The following is a 6,532-nucleotide window of genomic DNA, read 5'->3' as shown; positions in this document are numbered from 1 at the left end:
TATTTTCTTTGCCTTTAGGGACCCCCTCGAAAACGAGATGTCACATCTCAAGGGATCATTCTTAATAAAGAATTTCTGAATTTCTGAATACATGCTTATAAAAATACAGTACAATACATTATTCCAGACATTGTGATATTACTACTTTCGCTTAAGTAAAGGATATGAGTCCTTCCACCACTGCTAACAAACTGGCAGTTGAATTTTTTGAATTTCTTTAAATTCATTATTTTTTACACTTTTGTTATCACACACATTATTTTGCCTGATGTGGTCTCTTCTGTTGCCAAGTAAGGTCATTTTTGTTTTTAAATTAATTGTATTTTTGTTTTTGCTTTTCATTTATTCTACTTTTGTAATCTATTATTATTATTATTATTATTATTATTATTATCATTGTTATTATTAATAGCCTAATATGATGGTTCTGACAGCTAAAGCACATATAATCAAGCATATAATAAAACTAAAGGGAGACTTGACATATAGCCCGATCCGGTTAAGGAGAGTTCTAGCCCGACAAGGCTCCTCTCTTTACCCTGTCTCTCTTGGTTTTGCTGTAATAGTGTTAGACAGCTGGGGACTTCCTTTGACACACTGAGCTCCTCTCTCCTCTATCTTCCTATCTTTTCATTTATGTGCATCCATGTCCCAGAAATGCGTGTTACTAACCGAGCTCTGGGGAGTCATTCCCCGGAGTCCTTATGTTCTTTTTTCCCCAGCATGTTCCCTCGGATCAGGGATGCTCCAAATTCATGGTAGCAGCTGTCGCCATGGTCCCGCTACACATTTTGCGATGCCATGTTCATCTGCTACACCCTGCGGTGCAAAGCTACATCCTGCTGTGCCTTGTAATGCCGCAAAGTGCCCAGCTATGCCATGAACTACTACAAAGAACTGCTACAAACTACTATTTTTTCTATTTTTGTTATTTCCACTAACCCCAACCGGCCCGTCAGACACCGCCTACCAAGAGCCTGGGTCTGACCGAGGTTTCTGCCTAAAAGGAAGTTTTTCCTCGCCACTGTCGCACTGTTGCTTGCTCTGGAGGAAACTACTACAACTGTTGGGTCCTTGTAAATTTTGGAGTGTGGTCTAGACCTACTCTATCTGTAAAGTGTCTTGAGATGACTCTTGTTATGAATTGATACTATAAATAAAATTGAATTGAAATTGAATTGAATTAAAGACACTGAACTGACTGCAGACAATTTCTCCAGAATAAGTCTGAGTCACTCGTTGCTCATTACTTCCAACAGAATACGTGTAAACTGATGTAATTGCTACTTTTACCCAAGATCTGAGTACTTCTTCCGCAACTGCAGGCAATACAACATCTCCCCTGAAGAACAACATGTAGGTGTGCTCAGGAAGTCCACCCACTCATTTTTCTGTTCATTTATCATTTCATCAGGTGTAGGTGCAGCAACACATTTCCCCCAAGTGCCATGACACGATGGAGGCCTTTCCCCACCAACATGTCCACACTGAGTAACCTTCATGGGAAGGTGGGGTAGCAGCTGGAGGCCAGCCCTTTGGATGCACCACCTCCCTGGCTAAAGACTTGGAGGCAGTCATTAAATGGGAAGTGTGTAAAGGGAGTTTGGTAAACCCGCAGGAAGGGTCATCATGGAGCTAAATGTCTGCACAAAGGACAAAAAAGGTAAGCTCAGCCCCAGATTCCATTATAACGACAGTTATGAAAAACTTCTACATGCCCGGTGTTTCAAAGTGCAAAGTCCAATCCACAAAACACAGATGAGGCTGTTGCAGTAGAAAGTGCCATAAGAGTAGCTACAGTATAAAAACTGTTTAATATGGTCTGCAGACTATCAGTTTCCTGATGTTTGTACCTAAAATCCATTGATTCTGAAATGAATAAGCACAACAAGTAAAAAAATAACAAGGGGTACAACGTCACTCCCACACAGCTACAGGTTTCAGTCACATTGTGGTAACTTTTACCAAAGAATAACTTGGGGTAAACGGTGGTCTCATTATGCTTCAAACAAAGTCAGATCTTATCAGATAATCTAACAGCATCTGAAACCCCCGATACAATAACGGCAGGTTTTGAACTTCTCACTCAAATGCTCTTTTTGTCCTTCTTCACACGCCAGGTATACAGGTATAAACATATTTTACACATTGTATCACCTAGTTCATTTCAAACATACTAAAACCTTTGCATCCATTACAGCTCTGGGCTTTCCCTCTGGGAAATCAGTATTTTTGCAACTATTTGGTATTTATGAACACTTTCAGTCCACAACACTGCAGCTTTAGAATAACGTTATGCTTTGGAATAATACCCAATGCATAACGGGTTGACAATGAAAACAGTGATGACAGCAGAATCCACAAAGTATAAGAAACATGAACAAATTATGAAAGAGTTTGGAAATACAAAAGTTTTCATTCTATTTATGTCATTCTATTGCTGTGTCCCGATTCCATACTTCATCCTTATTGTGTACAGCACAGCACTACAGTGTGTACTCAGCTTTAACAGAAATATGAAAATGTTGGGACAACGCTATAGTCTCCTATTGTCAACAAATCCAACCAACATTGTGTTATTACTTTTGGTTAGTTCATTACCCTGTCTGTGGCTCTCTGCCAGCAGTGAATCTGTTCATAAACTTAAACAAAAACAAAAAGCTATAAATTCTATAGTTTCCTTTGAAAACAGCTTAAACAGTTTAATCAAACTAACAAAACCAACAGCTGGGCACTAAAGTGTTTAGCATAAGTTACTCAAATTGGAGTTAAAAGTGTCTTTATTAGGAACTGTTTTCAACAGAGGAATTCTTTTTAACCAGACAAGTTATTAAACAATAACTACAGTGCCCGTGTTTATCATGTAGGAACACGACACCCAATTCGACGTTGTGGCTCATTCATGTGTTTTTATTAGTTTTTGGGCAACAATGGAGCTCCATTGCAAAAAGGAATAAGATATCTGTTTTGTTGACAATAAGGCAATAAAAATATACATTTGTATGTACATTAGATAAACATAATATAGCCAATTCTATCATGTAATGAGCATACAGCTATGCTATATTGTTATTACTAGCATATATGAAATTACTGACACAAAAGTCTTAGTACATGTGTGAAAACAGTGGAAAAGAAAGTGTGTACTGCCTGCAACTGATTCATGTAGAAGTCTTCCGTCCATTCTCTGTCGGGTGTTCATATTAACAACCAAAGACTGCATGCTACATTAAAAACTAGATGGGCAGTTGGAGAGCGCAGACCTCTGCCAAGGCATGCCCTATCTTGTGATGTTAATCCGCTCCAAAATGTATTGTGTTTAATTGGAAAAAATATCCTCCTTACGAAGATAACAGTTAACCCAGGTACGATGATTATTTGGGATTCTGCTGTATGGAATAATAACAATGGTCTAAAGCAAAGTAACAGTCTGTGTAATGTATTGTACACTTCACATTAAATCCAAACAAGCCAATGTTGTGTATAGAAAGTAGCCATAGTAGTATCTCCTTTTATTATGACTGTGAAGCATTAAACTACTTCCTTGCATGGACTAAAGAAAAGCTCTAAAAATATGCCTTTACACGTGACCCCACTGGTCTTGGATGTGGGGTAACAACTTCCTTCAAGTTTCAGCTAGTAAGTTGCCGTTTCCTGTGTGATTTTCAACGGAAGTTTCTGGTTTTTTAGTGTCAGTGATTTGAGTATCAAGACTTGTAATGTAAAAAATGATTGGTCATATTAAGAAAGGTAACACATTTTATCGTTGTTGACTAAACTCTGTCATTTTTGAGGCTATAGTTAGTCATGGTTCTTGACTGCACAATATAAAGGATGTTTGTGACAGATATTTTTTTTTCTCCAACAATCCAGTGGGTATTTAAATGGGTTAAGAAGTTTTCATGAAATTACTATAATCATCATGTTTCAGTCATGTATATAATGTTATGTAAAGGGTGGACACAATAGAAGACACACCTTTCAATATAATTTGTTCAAATACAACACCACAAACTTTGAGGCCAAATGTAATAGTGAAAGTAGTGTTGTATTGATATTGTAATACATAGCACAGAAGTTCATATTGTTGTGGTTACTTAAGTCTATATAATCAGATGTTAATAAGGATTAGGTATAATTTGGAATTTTTGAGCACTGATGAAAATGGCTTAATTTCTGTATCTACAGCAAAGCGATTACCTGCATGGAGGAATAGCAAAATGTTTTTCTACAAACTCTTTTTGACAATTTTGACCTTGTGGTGGTGCTAATTTAATAGGTTATGGATCACCAAAGTTATTATAATTTATTCGGTGGAGAACATAAATTTGTACCAAATATCAGTGCAGTTAGTGGAGCAGAAGCTCTCCACTGAACCAAACGTGGAGAAAAAATGGTAAAGGTCTAAAAGATATTTTTAATGCAGAACTCACCATGCCATAAGGATCACGCCAATTCAATAATAATAGTGCAACAATTATAAGTGATTATTTGTTATGAAAAAATTGTACAGTTTTGTGTTATGTTTATGTCAGAGCCTACCTTACCTCCAAGACATTTCATTGACAAAAGAAGAGAAGTGTAGTTTTGTGTGTATACATGCATCTACACATGGCTGTGGCTTTGTTGAGTACTGCACACTAATACAGATCACATGACTGTTAAACATGAGATGATATGACTGAAATCAGTCATGTGGACATAAAAGCATTATTTCTGCAGCGATCCCATTGTGTCCATGAGCATGGGTCAAAATAAATGGGCTTAGTTGTAAGATGATCATCCACAGCATCCTTATAGAACAAATTCTGCCTGACTGCATCTACAGGAATGGAGGGTAAATGCAGGCTAACCTCATTAACTCATCAGTGATAAATGTCCTCTTACACTTAGTTTGTCGTCATCACTCCCTTGTTATTCTGGTCTGAGATAGCAATCAGTTTGTTGCAACCTGCACACCAAATCAAATTTTAAAGATATGTTCATACCATACCATACCATAGAATACCATGAAACCATATAAATCATCACTTCCAAGTTACTCTAGATGGACGACTCCTCCCACCCCGTGCAGGACACTCTGGCAGCACTGAACAGCTCCTTCAGTGACAGGCCGCTGCACCCCCGCTGCGTCACGGACAGATACCGCAGTTCTTTCCTGCCTGCTGCTGTCAGACTCTACAATCAGCACTGCTCCCAGTAGACCACGTGGTGCAATGTGCAATGAAAAATGTGAGGGTGCAGTCCTGTAAATGCATTTTACTATTTAATATGTATTCTCTTTTATTATATTTATTATTGTATTGATCGGTGTCTTCTACTTTTCCTATTATCCCTTGCTGCTGCAACAGTGTGAATTTCCCCATTGTGGGACTACTAAAGGATTTTGAATCTTGAATCTTACAGCATACTGAGGATAATTTTTTTTGATGGTAAAGTTTTTTGTTTTTCTTGTTTTTCAGCTTCTCATTCCTTCCCATCTAGTTATGTCTGACATTAAAATTGTTGCTCGCCAGAATCCATTATTTATTGCACCACATTTGTTTTTTTTAAATCTTGTTTTGATATCAGTTCATAATGTTGTTAATCATATGTATTTTTACTCCAAAGAAAATGTTTATTGTATCCATTGTATCCATTGTATTCGGCATGCATTATTGCAGGGAATGTATTGCAGAAAGTCAGTTGGAGTTACTGTTGAATTTGTAAAACCAACCAATCAGTGGAAGAGCAATTGCCTGCCAATCGGAAGGTTGGTGATTCGATCCTTGGCCCTGCAGTCCCACGTCGAAGTGTCCTTGGGCAAGACACTGAACCCCGAGTTGACCCCGGTGCTGCGCATCGGAGTGTGAATGTGTGTGTGTTTATCTGATGAGCAGGTGGCACCTTGTACGGCAGCCTCGGCCAGTGTATGAATGTGTGTGAATGGTGAATGTTTCCTGTAGATGTAAAAGCGCTTTGAGTAGTCGTTAAGACTGGAAAAGCGCTATATAAATACAGCACATTTACATTTACATCATCAATCAAAACAGTCATTAAAATGAGTCTATCACTTTTAAGAAATAATAATTACTTGCAGCCCAAATCCTTTTCAATCACTAATAGGGGCGGAATGTCATTGAGGTCAAACAACAGGTGGCTCACCAGGTGACGCTGTGGTCACCAGACTAACATCCACTGACGAAGAAGTGGACGAGGAGTGGTCTGGTCATAGACCGTTAACGGTCTATGGGTCTGGTCTATATTTAATGTAAACGGTCTATGGTCTATACCATAGACTGAATATACACGGTCTATGGTCTATACCAGAGGACACACAGGATTGAATGCTACCTTACAAATAGTAGGGGGTGGTAAGGGCTTAAGCATAGAATGCCAAAACAACGAAGATATAGAACATGTACTTTTTCCATGTGTGAAATATAATGTTAGTAGAATAAACTGGCAGGAAATGGAAGGAGAGAACTCAATACATGACGTATTTGAAGAAACGTGTAGATAGATAGATAGATAGATAGATAGATAGATAGAT

This window comes from Etheostoma spectabile, chromosome 6 (genome assembly GCF_008692095.1).
Source record: "Etheostoma spectabile isolate EspeVRDwgs_2016 chromosome 6, UIUC_Espe_1.0, whole genome shotgun sequence".
In the NCBI taxonomy this organism is placed as follows: Eukaryota; Metazoa; Chordata; class Actinopteri; order Perciformes; family Percidae; genus Etheostoma; species Etheostoma spectabile.
This window is presented reverse-complemented; position numbering follows the sequence as displayed.